General features: G+C 34.6%; 1 pseudogene; it reads right to left on the reverse strand.

Annotated features, from left to right (window-relative positions):
- Window positions 1-15,344: 15,344 nt before the first annotated feature.
- On the reverse strand, window positions 15,345-18,397 carry LOC127122828 (transcription factor MYB98-like; annotated as a pseudogene).
- Window positions 18,398-20,968: the final 2,571 nt, after the last annotated feature.

A 20,968-nucleotide genomic window follows, 5' to 3' on the forward strand; every position in this document is an offset into this window, starting at 1 on the left:
GACAATCTCGGAAATCCGGTCCTCTGAAGAGGAGTCGGAGGAGGAGGTGGAGGTTGATTCTGAGCAGCCACCAAAGCTTCCATGATAGCATTAAGCCTTTCATAATCATCCTTCAAAGTTGTCACCTCTTCACGAAGCTCACGATTCTCTTGCTATATACAGTCCATCTTCCTCAATTGATTAGCTCGAGTATTGTAGCGGTGATACAACTTGTCTGAATGAAGACCAAGAAATAAATAAGACCCCTGGCGAACTTGCCCCAAAGCAAGACCAAGATGCAACATGGTGCATGATATGCAAATGCAAATGTTATATTGTTTTTATTTTCCAAGGAACTTTAAGACATAAGTTGAAAACATAATAGTAACACATTCCAATATACTAAAACCTCATTTTATTAATAATATAAAGGATTACAATCAGAAATACAATTGCAATGATCATAAGAGAAAATAAACTAGATCTATGGAATCATGTCCGACGATGACCCAACTTCAAGCTAACACTTCTAGCGAAGCCTTTTGATTTCTCATTTGTAGCTTCTTTTCATAGCATCCTTCTCTATCACGAGTTGGTCTACAATACGTTTCCAAACTTCGAAAGTAGGGAGATGAGTAGAAAACGAAATGTTAGAGGAAAATAAATCCTCTTGGCCTCTGGATCTCTTCACAACATGTTGCTCGACTAATTCTATCAAGTCATCCTTTTCCTTTAGGAACTTCTGCAATTATGCTTTCTCAAGGTGTGAGGTGTGAAATTTTATTTCCCAATCATCTGTATCTTGCTTCATCCTATCCAAAGCCTCTTGCAACTCCTCTATGACTTTAATAGTGGGAGATTTGACCATTACTAAGGATATAGGTCTTTCATAAGCGTATGGCATCTTAAATTCCTTTGCTCTCTTCTTCACCTAACTAGTGCAAGGCTCCAAAGCTATACAATTCCTCAATCCAAGCTCACCTTTTCCTTTCCTATGAATATTGTGCCAAGCATGCCCTATCCTAGCTTTCAACCCTTGAGTGTCCTTCCCTTCTTGGAAAAATAAACCTTCTAACAAAGTGTTATTATGGTTGTCCTTCATAGAAAACCCAAGTTGACGTCTTGCCAAAGCCAAATTATAGTTGATTCCTCCTTATGTACCAAGAAAAGGTACGTTAGAGAACTCCCCATAACTATCAATAATATCAACGTCGTCGTAAATAGAAGAGTACCAACTAATGTCGTCATTGGTGAGAGACATTAGTCTTTGAGGCCACCTTAAATAATCCTTGTTTTCTTGGAAGATAGGAGACTGTGGCAAGTGCGAAATAAACCACTTGTACAGTAAAGGCACACAACAGACAATAGTTCCAACCCCTTTAGAAGTCCTATGATGAATGGAGAAATAAGTATCACCGAGCAGAGTTGGAATCAGATTCCTAATCAAGAAGATCCTCATAGCATCAACATCAACAAAATTGTCAATGTTAGGAAACAAGGCCAAACCATAAACCAGTAAGGAAAGAACATTTTTGAATGCCACCATACTATTAGCATTAACAAAAGAAAAGGCTTTTTCCAATAGAAACTTTGAAGTCAACCCTCTGATACCTCATTTGAAAGTGAGATTGGCATCTATGTATGACTTCCTCAAATGAATGGCTTCAGCAATAACCAGAGATTCAAGAATTCCTTCAACCCCCCTAAAAGGAACTCCATCAGAAATTGGTATACCCAAAATATAAGCATACTCCTCCATGGTAGGTAATAACTTATAATCAGGGAAAGTAAAACACCGGTAGACAGGATCATAGAACTGAATCAAAGTATAGAGAAGACCATCCTCAACATCGGTAGATAACACAAATAAAAGTCTTCCAAAACAGTCTATGAAACCCTTAGGATGATCTACAAAAGATGCTAGCTTCCTTAATTCCATGAGACTGGGACATCTGAAACTGTATTTCTGAGTATTCCTTCTTCCAATATCCATGATCAAAATATATGTAATGTTTGTAACAAAAGTCTCTAAGTTCCTTGAAAATTAAGTATAATTCTTATGGATGTCATGAGTGCATGATGCAACAATCACAAACAAGGCCATACAAAGAACACAAACAAGGTCCAAATGTTTGAAGTAGACATCTTAAACTTTCCAATGCATTTTGTCTCACCTCAAAATCATAAAAACTAAGGAAGTTAGGTCCTTGGGAAGTTGACCCAAAATTAGGGTTTCAGTCAAAATGACCTATAATGTTTTGAAATTAATGATGACCTTACAAGTTTCAAATGCATTTTCGATGAACATCAACGTTGTTCATATGGTTCTTAAGAACATATTTTCTCTTGGGGTCATCTTCATTTGACAAACACATCAAAAGTTGTATCTCAGTGATCTTCAATTTAGTCAGATGACTTGACTGGTCAACTTCTCAAAGCCAAACTTCGAATCTTGATGAATGAATGATTGAGGAACCTAACATAAGCTCATATATGCATAAAATAATGAATGAAAGAACTTCCCTTGATTAAAGATCATAGGTTGAGGTTGCTTCATGAGCAAGGCACAGTCAAAGCACAATTGAATTAGGGGTTCCTTGGGAAACAATCCTCAAGCCCTTTGGGTTATCTTGATCAAATTGGAAAATTGAGATACTTGGGAGACATATATGATGATTAGGAGCTTTGTGGACCCTTTTCATGCTTTCTATCATCTTCATCTAGCCACTTCATTGAGCTTAGGAGCCTCCTAGGAGCATGGGAGCACATGATCACTTGAGCTTCAAAACAAAAGAGTTAGTGACATATATTTGTGTTTTTGGTTAGTAATCAAATAAGAAAAGCAATAATATACAATACAAGCATGCTTGGTGGTCTCAAACCACTCACACAAGTTCCAACCCTAGGGTTAAGGAGCCAAACATGTTGTGATCCTTGAGGCAATGCACTGAGCAAATGATATGATGCCATGAGGGATCTTAGGGTCAAAATTAGGGTCTTACAGGAAGAATATTCAAAGAGGACCCAGTATCCGCCAACACATTGGACAAGGAATCTTCCTGACAATTCTTAGAGATATGTAAGACTAAATTGTGATTCCTCCCCTGCTTGGGCAGTTCCTCATCACTGAAGCTCAAATTGTTACATGCGGTAATATTGTCCACAATGCCATCAAATTGATCAATTGTCACGTTATGGTCCACCATACTATTAGCATTAACAAAAGAAAAGGCTTTTTCCAATAGAAACTTTGAAGTCAACCCTCTGATACCTCATTTGAAAGTGAGATTGGCATCTATGTATGACTTCCTCAAATGAATGGCTTCAGCAATAACCAGAGATTCAAGAATTCCTTCAACCCCCCTAAAAGAAACTCCATCAGAAATTGGTATACCCAAAATATAAGCATACTCCTCCATGGTAGGCAATAGCTTATAATCAGGGAAAGTAAAACACCGGTAGACAGGATCATAGAACTGAATCAAAGTATAGAGAAGACCATCCTCAACATCGGTAGATAACACAAATAAAAGTCGTCCAAAACAGTCTATGAAACCCTTAGGATGATCCACAAAAGATGCTACCTTCCTTAATAACATGAGACTGGGACATCTGAAACTGTATTTCTGAGTATTCCTTCTTCCAATATCCATGATCAAAATATATGTAATGTTTGTAACAAAAGTCTCTAAGTTCCTTGAAAATTAAGTAAAATTCTTATGGATGTCATGAGTGCATTATGCAACAATCACAAACAAGGTCATACTAAGCACACAAACAAGGTCCAAATGTTTGTAGTCACGAGCATGGAGCCAAGGGTAAGAACTAACCCACAATGTATGCACTAAGGGTATAATCACCTGTAGAATAAGGTTCTAAAAAGTTCCTAGAGTTGCAATTCCATCTTTTGGATATTATAGGTTTATACGACTACTCGTCAACCAATAATATTCTCAAGAAAAACTCATCCGAGTGTAGTATCACGTAACAACTAATTCAAGTCTACACCTGAATAGCCACCGCACTACGTCCTAAAAAGGCCAATATGGGTTAAGGGTTCTAAGTTCCTCAGCTTCTCGGGCTCCCAGGTCGAAAAAAGTAATGCCAACTATCACTACTCGTGTGACATGGATAATCCCTAAGGGGCCTCCATTGAGTGCGGGATCTCAAGTCAACTTATTAAGGATTAACTCCATATAAGCCAAACATGACTATACAACCCTCCTATCATAAGAGCTCCCAAGTCCGGGTATAGGACTTATCTCACCATACAGAGATCACCAACCACCATACAAGACAAACAATAACAAACAATAGCAAACATAATATATACACAAAAATAAAGATGAGCTTAACCCACTAGAGACTACTGCACAACAGAGTTGCCACTTTTCTATAACGGTAAAAAAATTGAGATTAAGTTATTGATTAAATAACTCGCAAAGCAAGAGTCGCCACCGTGCTTTTATTATTTCCAAAGGGAAATGGAAAAAGTACGAACAAAACCCAAAGAAGTTTTAAAACAAAATTAATAAAAAGAGAACAATGGTCCGTAGGTTAGTTATGCAAATGGAAGGTATTAACACCCTAAACATCCATGCTACTCCATGAGAACCTCTTTGAAAATATGTACATTTTGGTTTGAAAAAAAAAGGTGTTGTTTGTTAAAAGATTGGAAAGATGAGAAAAGAAGTATATTTTCTTATTTTTGTGTTTGCCAAGACTTTTAAAGTTTCATGCCTACGTACCAAAAAAAGTGCAATGGAGGATCAAAACCTCGTAGTTCGTGGTAAAAATAATAAAGGGAGTTTGTTTTGATTCATTTTTATGGGAAAATACATTTTTTTTCATTTTAAGGAGAATACTCAACTAGTCATCCACAAGTATAAGTACTTTGCATTATAATGAGAATAACTCTAACTTGGATAAAGATCAACAAGTATGCCACTAGCTCTCATAAATGGAAAATGAGCAACATTTTTACACAATACCGTGAGAAATAAAAGACTTACAATCTCACTTATAAAAATGTCATTGTCTTTGGGACAAGTTTAGCACTATGTTAAGCAATTGTAATTGGACTTATGTATAAGGCACACTATTTGAGGCCGATCAATAATGATATTTGTGTTAATACATGCTAGAGGGGTGGAAAGCCTCTCAATTATTAATCCAACAATTCTAATTTACATTTATACACTCTTTGCTAAGGGGACAAGAAAAAATATACCATTCATATTATTCAGATTGACATTCCACTTTTTTGCAATCTTCTCTTTCAAGTCATATTTTTTAAATAAAGCTCTTTTAGAAAAGACACCCATTCACCATATAAGTTCCCATTGTTTTAAATATCTTCCCCCAACCTATTTTTTTCCCTTTCCAAGTTATTAGGCGCATCAAGGTGATCACATATGAACCCGATTCTATCAAAGCCCCTGCCCCAAAAATAGGAAACCTCTTAATTTCTAAGACACATCATTGAGGACTATTGGGAAGATCCCACCTCACCATCGTCCTAGTAGGCTCCCTTCCCCTAGTTTATAGAGGCTTTAGCCTCGAAGTTAATATAAACATTCCCCAAGATAGCCTTCTACTTCTTGGTCCTATAAGAAGATCTATTTTCCGCTAATAGAGGTCTCACAATAGATATAGGTGAATTTTGAATGATCTTTTCCTCATTCTCAAGTTTCCTCTACCTCGAAATACAAGTTAGTAAACCAAAATGATTGCTTTTTTAGTAACAACTCATAGCTCATACTTATTTTCCCTCATCTTCTCCAACACCACTCTCTTTTCTAAAAATGACATGAAAGACATCTTTTATGTATAAAAACATCAAGGTTTAAATTGGGAATAAATAAGAAAGAACTAGAAGTGATATAAATAACACACAAATACATAAATAAACTTCACTCCTCAGTTTATCCTCCTCATACTCCTACAACTCTCTAATGTTCAAATTGTGTAATTGTTCTAAGAACTCAACACCATCCTTTTCCAACTCACTAAGTTTATCATGATAAAAACTCAATGCTGACACATGCTCTCCTAACCAATAAAGAGGAAAACAATGATATCCATCCTCCTTAAATAAGAGCGCGTAGAGAAACCCAGTTGCTTTTATCGACCTGTTTATCTTATAAAATGAAAATAAAATTACCATTATATGTGTGATTTTAAAGCCCTTACAGAGGATCTTGAAACCCCTCATGAAGGCCCAACTGTTTATATAGAGTTATGAGGGGACTATGTTGATTGACTTCATGATGTCCACCTAGAAGGTTTTAAAAAGATATTCTCACCCCTTGATTAGTGATAATATCTCTATACATGTAAAAGTACTCATCCTTAAATCCTTGAGAGTGCCTCATGCATGCCTTCTCTTCCTCTATGTAGAGCTCTAACAAAATGTCATCAAAAGAAAACTTTTACCCTTGCATCACAATTGAAGAACGTCTCAATGCCCCTGACTTTATTACAGAAGATGACTAAAAACATGTCTAAAGTCTCCATTAGTTCAAGTCCTTGGTAATAAGACACCAAAACTACATCACTATGTCTAATTTTCTCACTAGCATAGCTACTAGAAATACTATCATAACTCCCTAAATATTATCATTTTATAAATTCTCCAATTCATTATACCATATGCATGTCTCAAACTCTCAAAACAACGACGCCACAACTCCCACTTCCTCTCATGGGTATCAGACTTAACCAAATTATCACTAGCATCATAACCCCTAAGAATTATCAGCTTCTAAATAGAAGAGCAAAAAAGAGGCAAAAAAGTACAAAAGATAATACTTGTAGTAAGGCTTCGTATGAAGGAGAGAATAATCTAGGTCATAGGAGTTGTCGAAAGGAAAGATACAAAATTGTTGGGTGAAACAATTATGGGGAAAAGGTAGGATGAAAATGGAAAGCCAACACACTAGTATTCATAGGGAAAAACCCCACTAGATTGAGTGGTCGTCAATAGCTTATATCCATAATTGGAATACAAAATCAATGGCTTTTTTCTCAAGCCCGCAAATCAAGAGATACCTTAGATTAATTGGTCCTTCCCAAGTCATTTTTAATCATTTCATTATTAATAACATACTTAGTTTCTTAGTTAGATCCAATAAATAGGAGTTCAACTATCAGATATATTTGGGAATCCATAGTCAAAACCCTTCTTAAACCCATAGGTGGTAACATCGTTACATCTCCTTCAATTTTTTTTCCTGGAAATCACTTTGTCCCTTGAAGAATTACACATTATCATGTCTTTGCCTATAAACACGTCTCCTTTGGAGGCCTCATGCTTAAGAGACTATGACCCATTGTGTTTTACTTAAAAAAACATGACCCTTACATGCCTCGTGCTTTAGGAGCTATAAGAATTTATGTTTCCATAAAAAACACTTCTCCCTTACAGGCCTCATGCTTGAGGGTCTATAAATATTTATGTTTCCATACAAAAATATTTTGCTCTTACAGGCCCGTCCTTGAGGGATTATGGACCGTTATGAATATCATGACCCTAAGGATCTCCATTAAAGCTCCATGTCTACATCATTGGGGTCTGATGCTAGGAGTATTATGTATCATTATAAACATGATATCTTACGTCCATATTATGTATAACAAATTCAGCCAACTTAATAATAACAATGTAGGAAGCACAAATGGTGGAGGGTGAAATATAACATAAACAATACGTGTTCTCCATTTAGGGGAGGACATTATGTTACAATATTAACTTGGTTTTAAGGCAAGAAGCCGGCCTAGCTTCGAGTCATGTAACAAATATGGACAAAAGTCGTGCATTTGAATCCATAATAAGATGGAGCAAAGTAATAAGTGGCCATTAAAACATAACATAACAATTAGAGACATTAAGTCAATATAGATATAAATACATCGTGGAAAGAATTATAGAGGGGATCATCACTTATTCAAAAAAAAACTAACGCTAATGAAACCTCTGGTTTTGCATATCACGAATAGGGTTTCTTCTATTGTACTCACTTCAAGTAAAAATTGTATGAGATTTTCAAGTAAATTATGAATTATCAAACATATTATAAGATCAACCAAACTTGTCGTAAAGTAGAAGATATTGAGACGAACGTGGGGCGTGACGACCACCCATAAAGATGGATTCATGCATTATTCACTTAAAGAGTCAGAAAAAGCTAAAGTTTGTAGGCAACCACAACCTCTTCAACAAAACGAGTGTTCCTATAAATAGTGGACTGTATAATCATTTAAATTGACAATCAATCATATATATAATTTTTTATGCATTTTTTAGTTTAGGAGATCAATATCCCCACACATTGTAACACCCTGATTTATTTAAATGTATTTATTTTAACTATTCGAGTCAATATGTGAATGTGAGTAATTATGTGAAATATGTTCTTTTGTGGGATTTTTGGTGGATGAGTAGAACTAACACTTTAGTAGTATTTTTATTTAATTTAAATTAGGAGAAATTAAATTAAAATAAGAGAATAAAAGAAATAAGAGAGAGTAGAGAGTACTGGGGTAAAGATAAAATTAAGAGTAAAATGGTGGAGTAAGAAGAAAGAAGACATAAGTGTGGAAGAGCAAAACATATTTATTTACAATTATAGAAAAATAGGGTTTTTTTATAGAGAATGGAGGAAGAGAAAAAGAGGTTTTGTAGTAAGAGAGAAAAACGTGAAAAAAGAATAGAGGTGGAGTTGGAAGAAAAGAGACAAGCTCTAAGAATCAAAAGGCACACAAATTTAATCACTTTTCTGCAAAATCAATGTAGGAGAAATTACTTTAATATTAATGTCAAATGCATGAAGGGTAGAAAGTGATCTTCACCCTCCTCTAGGTTTTTCATCCCTTTTTACCATTATTGATGTTTATGAGTTTTTAATGAAAAAGTCTGAATGTTACATGATAAGTGTTGCAATTGATGTGTATTTCCTGGTCTGTGTATTGCTGAAAACTATGCATATTGTTTTGATATAAATATGAGTGGTGTTGTTTCTATTGATGTATTTTTGGTCTCATGAATATAACCTTGGATTCATGATTAATTGATGAAATTGGATGTTAATCAATGTACATATGATGTTTTAATTATGGTAATAACATGTATTTGACTTTTTCTGGTCGATTTGGGTGATATAGGGGTTAAATTGGAGCTTGAAATGACCTCCCATGGCAGAAGTCGTGTTCTGGATTTTCTGCAATATCATGACGAACGTCACCGGCGTGACGGGCTGACCGTCACACATCTGGGCGAGCTGACAGCCGCCAACTGGGTGACGACAAGACCGTCATTGCCCCTAGACCCAAAATTTATGTAGGTCGTCACACTAATGACGAGATTGTGAGGAGAAGAAAGATGATGGGTTGAGTGACGGTCGTCACCCTGGTGATGGGTTGACCATCACGAGCGTTAGGGGCCAATTATGAGCAGTCATATCAGTTTTTGATGTTGTTTTCGTGCGAGGCTGATGTTTTTCTGTCGTTTTTGAGGTGTTTGATGAGTTTAATTATTGTGATAAAATGTTATGAAGAGTTAAATAGCAATTGGAAGGTAGATATAAATGTTTGATTATATATTGTTGAATATATTTGCAATTCATACTTATTGTCTTGAGGTGATTGACTTAATGGCGATGTACATGGTCAAAAGTTGGGTTGGTTCTGAATGATCAATTTTGTATGTTGTTGTTGAGTTCATGCATTATGATGTACGGACTTGGGTTCGGTGGTGAGCTTTGGTTTAGATGTGGGGACTGGGAGTGAGTAACTGATTTCAGTAATGGGATCAGTGAAACGTTGTTGATTTAGTAGTGGGAATCAGTGATGATTATGGTGGGCTCTGGTTCAGAAGAGGGGGCCGGGAGCAAGTATGGATGAAAATAAGTAACATATATCTAATGACCAAATCAATACCACATTCATGTAGAGTCGAATAATGGTTACATTTGTGCGAACGTGCGCACACACACACACACACACACACGCATGCATGTACACACGCACGCACACACGCATGCATGCACACACATGCACGCACGCACACACACACACACACGCACGCATGCACACTCACATACACACACACACACACAACATACACATACATACAACACACACACGCACACACACACACACGCACACACACACACACACATGTTTATTATTGTGAATAACCGTGTGATTGATGATTGTGGTGAATATGTTACCCTTGTTTATTTGAGTGTATTCTCACCCGTGTTTATTTGTTGTGTGGTGTGTGTTCCTCAGAAATACAGACAATCAGGTGGAGGAGAAGTTGATTTAGCTAGAGAACGACATTGAAGCCACTTTACTTATTTATCGTTCGGGTCTTTAGTGTAGTCGCTCTGATACGTAGCTACGAGGACGGATTGTTCTATATTTCATTGTTACATGTATTATCTATTTTGGGGTTATTGAACCACTTTGCTATTCATTTGCAGTTCAATTCACAAGATTATATTTTATTGTTTTTTTTATGTTTGGTGAAACATGCGCGAGATTTTTTTTTTAAATAACCAATATTTTAAAAAAAATCGAAAATAACAAATAATTCAAAAAAAATACAAAAATAATCACTTTTAGAAGAGGATGCGCTAGATGAACTGACGCATCCATTAAGCATGTAGAGGAGGCGCCAATAACATTGGCACATGCATTGGGATCCTCATGAGGAGGTGCCAATGCCCCTGGCGCCTTTGTGTTATTTGTGGTGTGGGCGTCAATGCCTCTGGCGCCTGCACCCCTTGTATTATTATTATTTTTTTAATTTTTTTAATTTTTAATTTTGTTTATTTATTAAATAAAAAAGAATAATGTAACAATTTTTTTTATTCATGTGGTAACAATTGGTTACATTGGACTGACAATAAACTAATGATCGACCCGATCATAACGTCCCCCTGTTCCACATCCAGGTGCATTAGTTTGTCTCCGAGGTATCCCACGATTTTCTTGAGGTGTTTGAGGTCTTTGCGTGCTGACCTGATCAAACGATGACTGGTGGGAAGGTCCGACGGAAGTTCCAGCGGTATTTGACAAATGTGTCATCATTTGTTCCCAATATCCAAAGGGGCTCTGACCAACGACTCTTCCGTAATGGAGTTCGGTTCCCATGTCATCGTAGTTAGGTTGTTGGGGTTGAGTGGATTAGGGATGGTATAGCTGCCCAAATTGGGTCATTGAATCGTTTTGGAAACGAAGCAATGGTTCCTGGGGCGTACTATAGTTAAACAATGGTTGGATGTTATGGTGATGGGATGTTTGGGTGGTCATTGGTGGGGGGCTACGATGAAGTGACCCATATGAATCATTTGGGCTATAGACGGTTGAGGTTGCGGGGTTTGATTCTTGGTTTTGTGATTGGGTGGGTGGTATGAATGGATTGCGACTTTGGATGGTTGGTTGTTGGGTGGATGGCATGAACGGGTTGCGATGTTGGGTGTTTAGTTGTTGTGTGTATGTGGTAGGTTGATGTTGTGAGGTTGATTGTTGAGTTTGGACAGGTTGACATTGGTGTTGGGTGGGGAATTGTTGTGGGGCGTATGATGACGAAGTAAGTTGGCGTGGATCCATCAAATACAACGACTTAGATACAAATTATTGAGTTGTTACCGACCTAAACCATGCCATATATTGTTGAGTCGGTCTTGCACCATGGATGACTGGTTCGTTTAAGATGTGTTGTCGTCGATTCCTCCATTGACAAAACATCTCTTTTGCAAAGTCTCTCTAGTCAGAATAATCTCATTGTGCATCAACCTTTTTTTATGCTAATTCCCCAAACACGTGGGAGGTTCTGGAATTTGTTGCAGCATGCCGAACTGCAGTTTGACCCGGTCACTCCGGTGCATTTCCACCGTAGTGAATCGGATAATCGGTGTCTCCGTCGTCCAAACTGTAACATCTTCATGGTTCACATCATGATCAAGACCCAGATATGGCCTACAGATAAACTGTAAAACAATACGAAACGATTAGATGAAAAATTATTTGATAAGTATTTTTAAATTAAAATATAGTTGTGTAGAAGTATTACATCGTCATGTCCAATGTGGTCCAATAGATTGTGATAGACTATAATAGCGTGTTTAGGACACCTATTGTAGTTCATCCCCCTTACTGACCACCTTAGATAAAAAAAGTGAAAATTATTATTTACTGTTAATTATAATATAAAATATAATTAACTAAATGGTAAAGTGTTAGACTTACTTAGTTGCAAACGGGAACACGAATGGGTTCTCGTTTATCGGGGCGAGCGACAACATTCTTGACCAACCCCGAGCTTGTAGCAAATACACACATGAAAAAAAAGTATAGGTATTCTTTTTTGTAGTTTTACACATTGCACTATATAGATGGGTCAACACAGCTGAACCCCAACTATATGTACTTACCTTATTAATGTTGCGTAACAAAGGTAAATACATAATATTTACTGAATTACCTATACTTTCTGGAAACAAAAAATTACCAAATAAAATCATAATATAACACTGAGCTTTAATTATTTTCTCGTACTCGGTTGAATCTTCGGAAAATACTATACTGGCATAATATTGTTTAAGGTATTTTAAATTTATACCTTGCCCCCTTGCTTGACTGGATGACTCTCCCTCAGCTTCGTCATCTAACAAAGGGGCACCCAATAATTCATTGCAGATATAGTTGTCTCGGTTAACTCTACCATTCAAGGCCTTTCCATCTATATGGAGACCCAACAACATGTACACGTCCTCAAGTGTGACGGTACACTCACCAATCGGAAGGTTAAATATGTGGGTCTCGGGTCTCCACCGCTCCAACAAAGAAAGAATGAACTTGTAGTCCACCGAGTACGAAACAATGTTGAGGAGATTTCCAAATCCACATCCTCTAATATATGGTTCTATTAAAGGATCGTGGGGTACATATTCATGTACATATTGCTCAGAATTTCATGCGGAAAATCAAAGATGAGATGTTACGGAAGAAGGTTGCCAATGCAGGTTACGCATTATCAGAATCTTCTTTCAAACACTACCGCAAAGAAATAAGTTTGTCAAACGAAGATGCAGTACGGTGGATCGATAGTATTCCATTGGAGAAGTGGACTAGGGCATACGACAACGGTCAACGTTGGGGCCACATGACAACAAATCTTGTGGAATCAATGAACTCTGTCTTCAAAGACGTCTGTAACCTACCTATAACCGCTTTGGTGCAGACAACATATTTCAGGCTAGGGGAGTTTTTTGAAACCAGGCGCTAAAATGGAGTTTAGTGTTGCAATCTGGACAGTTGTTCAGTGATGCTTCAATGAAATTCATTAGACATGAAGCTGCCAAAGATACCACACACGTGGTTACGGTCTTTGACCGCATTAAAGGTTGGTATAATGTTGTCGAGTCCATGGATCACAATGAGGTCATGCCGATGAGATAGTACCGAGTCGAACTAGATAGAGGTTGGTGCGACTGCGGAAAGTTCCAAGCCTTTCCTACCCCTTGCTCCCATGTAATTGCGGCATGCTCAAAGGTTCGAAGGGATTCATCCTACTTGCTATCTGAAGTTTACAAAGTCTCCAGCCTTTCAAATGTTTATAAAATTAGTTTTTTCTTAGTGGAAAAAGAGGATTATTGGTCAGAATATCAAGGGGACATCGTTTGACACAAAGAAGTTATGTGAAGGAAGAAAAAGGGTCGCGCAAACAGCACCCGGATTCGAACCGAAATGGATACGGCGAACAAAATGGTTAGACTATGTAGTTCATGCCGTCAGCCAGGTCACAATCGTAATAGTTGTCCTAATATTGGAACGAGCACAACCAGATAAATTCACATGTACCTCTATTGCAATATATGAAAAACTAAATTTATTTCATATTAGACGTCTGTGACGAAAGTACCATTACATAAACAGTAACACAAATAATTATAACAACTAGAATACAAGAACTATGCGATTACAACCATCAAAATAATTTTGAACATGTAATGCATCATCCTGCGAGCGTCTTGGTCGGTCTTAATATCCACTCATTCGCGCACTTCTCCGTTTTGGTTGAACGTGGACACAAGTCATTGTATTCTTCTAATCCTTTCATCCTCTCCAATTTCTCCCTCTAACCAACTGTACAACGTCCGATTAATATGTTCAAACATATCTGCGTTCCAAAGCTGAATTTGTATCGGAGCCGCAACGACGTTTTGTTTCTGAATGTATGTAGACATTGTTAAAACAGAGAAACTTGAAGATGAGTGGTGTTGAATTAGAGAAAATATGGTATTAGGAGATGATTTTGTATGAAAAATATTGCATCCAAGGCGTGACATTTATACAGAGTGGACATAAAATGTACGCGCCAAGAGCGCTGACACATGACATGACATGCAGGCGCCAAAAGTATTGGCGCCCACACCATAAATAACACTAAGGCGCCAGGGGCATTGACGCCTCCTCATGAGGGTCAATGCATGCGCCAATAGCATTGGGGCCTCCTCATGAGGAGCCCAATACATGTGTCAATGCTATTGGTGTCTCCTCTTCATGTTTAGGGGATGCACCTGTTTATCTGACGCATCCTTTTCTAAAAGTGGTTATTTTAGTTTTTTTTTAATTATTTATTATTTTTGAATTTTAAAAAAAAAACTGATTATTTTAAAAAAAAACAGGCTCGACACTATAAGTATTGAATTAAAATTAAATTATTTTATTAAATGTTGAGTTGGGGAATTAGGGTGTTCCACATATTGCAATTAGTTGGTGTAGTTGAGTATTGAGTAATACACAATTGAGGGATAAAATTCAACGGTCAATACAATCCCTTGAATAAAAAGAATCAACGTTAAGAGCTATTAACCGATCACTCAATTAACTTTAAGTTCATGACCGAATACTGATTTATACTTATGAAAATGATGATGTTAGAGTTTTTCTCTCGTAATATTGATGGAGTTATGTTTCTGTAGAGATACCTGAGATCTATAAAAAGGCATCAGATCTAGTGTCGTCTTTGGTGTTATAATAATAATAATAATAAGTTGAAGTGCTAATCTATTGAAGTGCCAAACTTTTGTAGCTTTTGTGATATTGCGCAAGAATCTTAACTTAATGATTGTTTGTGCAGCTAAATGATCATTTTTCTCATTCTGAAAAGAATTGTTTTAGCATAACTTCAATACTGGTTACAAATATAGCACACACCATACAAACATGACAGAAAAATAACTTGAATCGCTTATTTTTTCTATAAAATTAAAATCAATGGATATATAAATTCTCATGTATAAAAAGTGTAAACTAGTAAAATCTTGATTTTAACTATTGCATGCTATTGTAAACTAATATTCTATATTCTCTAGTGGCATCTCTGTCACAACATCAAAATGTTCTTTTCCTTCCGTTCCGTAATTTCAATATCATTTAGCAGAGAATCAATAATATACCCATCTTGAAACAAATTATCATCAAAACAAAAAATCGGGAAATCATCAAAATCAAAACTTGGTAAACACTCAATGGGACAGAACTCTTCAGCTTCGTGAGACTCAGTTGATACCATGCTTTCGTTTTTCACAACATTAGCATTAGTTGAAGATGTTATTCTATAATCACTGGGAGGATTTTTGTCAGAGTTCAAGCTATTGATATATTCTTGTAGAAGAGTGCCTCCAGAATACTTTGAATGATACTTTCTTTTGGAGTATTCTCTTCTCTTTGTTGAATTCCAATGGTTTTTTATTGAGTTATCTGTTCGTCCGGATAACCTTTTAGCAATCTCGGACCATTTGTTTCCCATCTCTCTATGAGCTTTGATCAATATTTTGTCCTCCTCTTCGCTCCATGTGTCCTTCTGCAATAATTCCCAACATTTTATTGAAACAACAGTGTTCCACATTTTAAAAACGACAACGCTACATGTTAAATTTTTTACACACCACTTAAAAAAAATATGATTAATTTAATTGAACACGGGATTAATTCAAATTATAATTAAAATTATGATTAATTCAACTATATGAATTAACATAATTTGAATCAACGAATTAATTAACTTAATTAACCATAATTTTTAGATATTTTTAGCCTTATAATAAGGTGTCCGTGAAATATTTTCCTTTTAAAGACTTATCATAATGTTGTGGGATCTGTTTTTAAAACTTGTAAAAAAATATAGTGAAGATAATACTGAATATTTTCTGTAATGTTTATTAGTTGAAAATAAAGTGAAAATAGCAGAAATGTGAAGTAAATGAACTCTAAATGTCTTAGTTTAAATCAAAACATGTTTGCGATTGGTTTTTGAAAGTCAATTTTAAAACAAAAAAGTGTTTGATTAAGATGGGGTCTGGCTGGTTTATTTATTTATTTTTAAAACAGTTTTCTAATAGTTTTCTAATGAAACTCATTACAAAATAAAAAAAGACCATTCTACTTACTATTTCAACTATCTACAAATGATTATCAACCAACATTCTACTTACTATTTCAACTATCTCCAATCACTATTTTGACTAACACCAACTTACACTCTTATCATCGTCAATCACCATTATAATTACTTCCAATCAACATTTTATTTATATGATATTCAATAGGATAACGATTAACTATCATTATGACCAAGATTTTGACGTTCGTCAATCATTATTCTGACCACCGTTGATTATCACTTGAACCATAGTAAATCATCACTTCATCCACCATTGATCGGAGCCCATACCATTCCATCTATCATGGACAATCACTATGACCACAGTAAATCAGCATTGGCCACCACTACCAATTACTAATCTCACCACTAAGACCAATGAAAACGTGTCTTTATTCACAACTAATCACTACTATGACAAACTACCGTTGTGATCATCGGTCACCACTTCATCCATCGCGGACTACCATTCTAACATTACTCTGACCAATGTAATCTTAACTTCTACCGGTCATCACCGACTACCACTCTAGCAACTGTTACGACCACAAAAAACCAACATTCTAACTACATGATTCACCACCAACCATCACTTTGACCAATATAAACCACCAATACTCACCACAACCAATTACCAATACTCATCACAACCAATTACTATGACCACCATAAAACTACCACTTTAAACATTGTAATCATCAATGCTCACCACCGCTATTACTAGGATCATTACTATAACAACCAAAAAATCACCACTCTGACCACCATACCACAAACCCCCTATATTCACCATCATCCACTATTACTATAGTTATTACTATGTGTATCAGAAACTAGCACTTATTACCATTGCTAACCATCACGTCACTAAAACCATCTCTCCGCCACGATAAATGAGCACTCTAACCACTACAAACCAATTATCACCATTACTAACCATCAAACCATTATAACTACTAAAATCATCTCTCCAACCACGATAAATGAGCACTCTGACCACCACAAGCCAATTATCACCATTACTAACTATCAGGCCACGATAAATGAGCACTCTGACAACCACAAGTCAATTATCACCGACTACCAATATAACTATTATTTCAATCACTTAAAACCAACATTCTAACTACCATTGATCACCGCTGACAATCACTCAAACATTTTATAAACCACCTATGCTTACAACAACCAACTATTACTATGACCACCATAAAACCATCACTTTGATCACCGTAAACCACAAACACTCACCACCATCTACTAGTACTTTGACAACTAGAAAACCACCACTTTAGCCACCTTATTGTTAACTTTAAGGACGATTTACTATAGAATTCATTTATAGCCTATTAAAGGTGGATCCTTCAAATGTGTATACATATCTGAACCAACAGAATTCTTATACAATTTACTAATGTGCATAAAATTTAATCGTATGTGTAATTTGTGGTTAGTGTTTGACTATATAATGGGATATGGTCCAAATCTTCATCCTCAATTCAATTTATTTAGTTGTAAAAGAAAAAAAAGATGTAAGTATGTATATATAATATGATAAAAAATAAATATAAACCTTAATATTAGGCTTTAGATGGTTATGCCATCGCTCTCTGCACTGTTTTCCCATTTTACCAGGAAATTTCTGAGCAATATAAGACCACTTTCTCAATCCATATAGTTCAACAAGCCGAACCAATAACCTGTTTTTAGTTACACACACAAATAAAACACCTTTTTAGATAAAAAATCAAAATTAATAAAAAAAAAACTTAATAAACAGTCGCAAAAAAAGTTACTAATATATAATTTAAAAAAACAAGGATTTCATGTTTTTATGTACCCATCTTCCTCTACTGTCCATTGTCCTTTGTTTCTATTCATGCCAACTCTTTTACAATAACTCATAGAAGATATGCGTGAACCTTCATCAGGTTCAACAAAATTCAAATGCTTTGTATACATGATTTCCAACTTGAGTATTCTTCTGAGAAAGATTGTTAGACCACAAATTCTATAAATAAATTTTTGCATAATAAGCATGAACAATATATACTACTATTCTCCACAAAAAAAGGCTTAACAAGAAATATTATTTTGCCTTTAATTTAGCTTCTGATAAATAACTTTAATTGATTTTATTTTATTATGTAGCATTAAATATAGAAATATAATCCAATTGTTCTTGGTCTTTTCTTTCATATAAAAATTTTAATAGAAACTTCGGGTACTTTTTGATACTATACGTCTAATTCTTTCTTTAAATTTAAGAGAAAAGGGATGTGCATTTTCGGTGAGGATTAATTTTAAGATGCATGTCTATTATACTATTAATTTAATGCAAAAATTTAAGAATACTAATGTGTAATTGCACTTCCAAAAATAAAATCTATATCATTCCTAAATCTTGGGTTTTTATTTGCTTACTTGATTGAGGATTGAGATAAATTTTGAATATGATAATAATTTTATTCATGAATCCATAGTCTATCAAATTCATCTATTTATTTATCAATTCAATAAACAAAAGTTAGGTTATTGGATCAGATTAAATTCATTCATATAATAGAAAATATAAAATAGGTATGTGTTGAGATATTTTTAGAACTAATCTAAAAAACGATATAAAAAAGTGATTTTATTAGATGTATTAGTAAATATAAAAAATAAAATCGCAGTAAGTGCATAGTATTAATCTGAAAATATTCAAGGATACAAATCACCCAACTTATTTTAAATTTCAATGGATTGTCTCAAATAATAATACAAATTCATTTAATATAATCAAAATAATTTACAAGATTTTAACAAATAAAAAAAGTAAAAAAAGTAAATTTTAATAACTTAATTTAATGTATAAATTAATTAGAATTTAAAATATATTAAAATAATATAAAAGAGTGTCCTCACCCTTTAACTAATTTAAAATTATTAATGATTTATTATTATATGATTTTAAAATTATAATTTTTTTCTCACATAAAAACTAAATAATATCTATGAAAAAACTTAAATAAAACTAGAATGTTTTTTAAATAAGTAATAATATTTTTACGAAAAACTGATTTTATAAAATATTTCAAAATAGTAATTGAAATGTTATAATTTATTTATGAACTAGTAAAGGACCCGTGCGTTCGCACGGGTCGCGCAAGTGCAATAGTTTATTTTAAAAAAATTAAAATATAATATATTTTTTTGTTTATATATATATATATATATATATATATATATATATATATATATATATATATATATATATATATATATATATATATATATATATATATATATATATATATATATATATATATATATATATATATATATATATGGTTGGATCAACGTACACAATAAATGGGTTCAATAAATGGGTTCAAAAAATTTCCAAAAATAACTTTTCCAGTTTGGGACATAATAAAGTAAAACATTATTAATTTATAGTAATATAATTTGCTTAATTTTTTTGTATACTATATTAAGGAAATAATCAAAAAATATAATACAAAAATATTTTTACAATTTATTGATATATTGATATATAATAAACATTCCATTGTTAATGTTATGAATAAACATTCCATTTATCATTGAGATTTTGGACATAAGAAATAAAAATATATTTATTTAGTAATGGATGAAATTTTTCAATCTGTTACTAATTTGAGGTATATTTATTTTGGACATAATAAATGATTATTTAACCAAAATACATAAACCATGTAAAAGAAAGACCAGAACCTCATTTGTTTTAAAATATAGTAATGAATACTACCAAATGTTGAAATTAATTGCAATTGATACAGTAAGGTTTAATGCAACAAAAGATATTGAAACAAAAGGTTCATAATTTTAGTTAAAATTGTGAGAAATAAGTCCAGCAACAAAAATGATTTAACTTCGTACAATTCTTTGGTCCTTAAAAAACTGGATTTATACAAAACCTGCCCACAACCTTTTAGGAAGTGATGATTCAAAACCTGCCCGCAACCTTAAAAAACTACAATAATAACTAATTTGATTTCAGAATATTGATTTCATTTTGGAATGACACTACGCCAAAAACTGGAATAGACAGCGCACCTTAGAGGGCGCTTTATTACAAAAGCGCACTCTAAAATGAAGCAAAAAAATAAGGAGCGAACAACTGGAATAGACATCGCACTTTAGAGGGCGCTTTTGTAATAAAGCGCCCTCTAAGGTGAAGCGAAAAAATAAGGAGGAGATAGAGGGACAACAATACATGGCGCTTTTTAGAAAGCGCCCTCTAAGGTTATCCTTAGAGGGCGCTTTTAAAAAAGCGCTCTATAAGTCCATGTGCATTTCCAGTTTATAAAGCGCTTTTGGAAAGCCTTAGAGAGCGCTTTCATAAGCGCCCTCTTAGGCCCCCTTTAGAGGGCGCTTTTTTTCCACAAGCGCCCTCTAAGGTCCCCTTTAGTAAACATTAAAATTATAACATACTGCGCGTTTTGTTATTTCACTCTTTGTTATTTTCGTTCTTTTTCACGTTAGGGTTCTCACTGCTACGATTTTCGC

The sequence above is a fragment of the Lathyrus oleraceus genome, chromosome 2 (assembly GCF_024323335.1).
Source record: "Lathyrus oleraceus cultivar Zhongwan6 chromosome 2, CAAS_Psat_ZW6_1.0, whole genome shotgun sequence".
NCBI classification, from domain to species: Eukaryota; Viridiplantae; Streptophyta; class Magnoliopsida; order Fabales; family Fabaceae; genus Lathyrus; species Lathyrus oleraceus.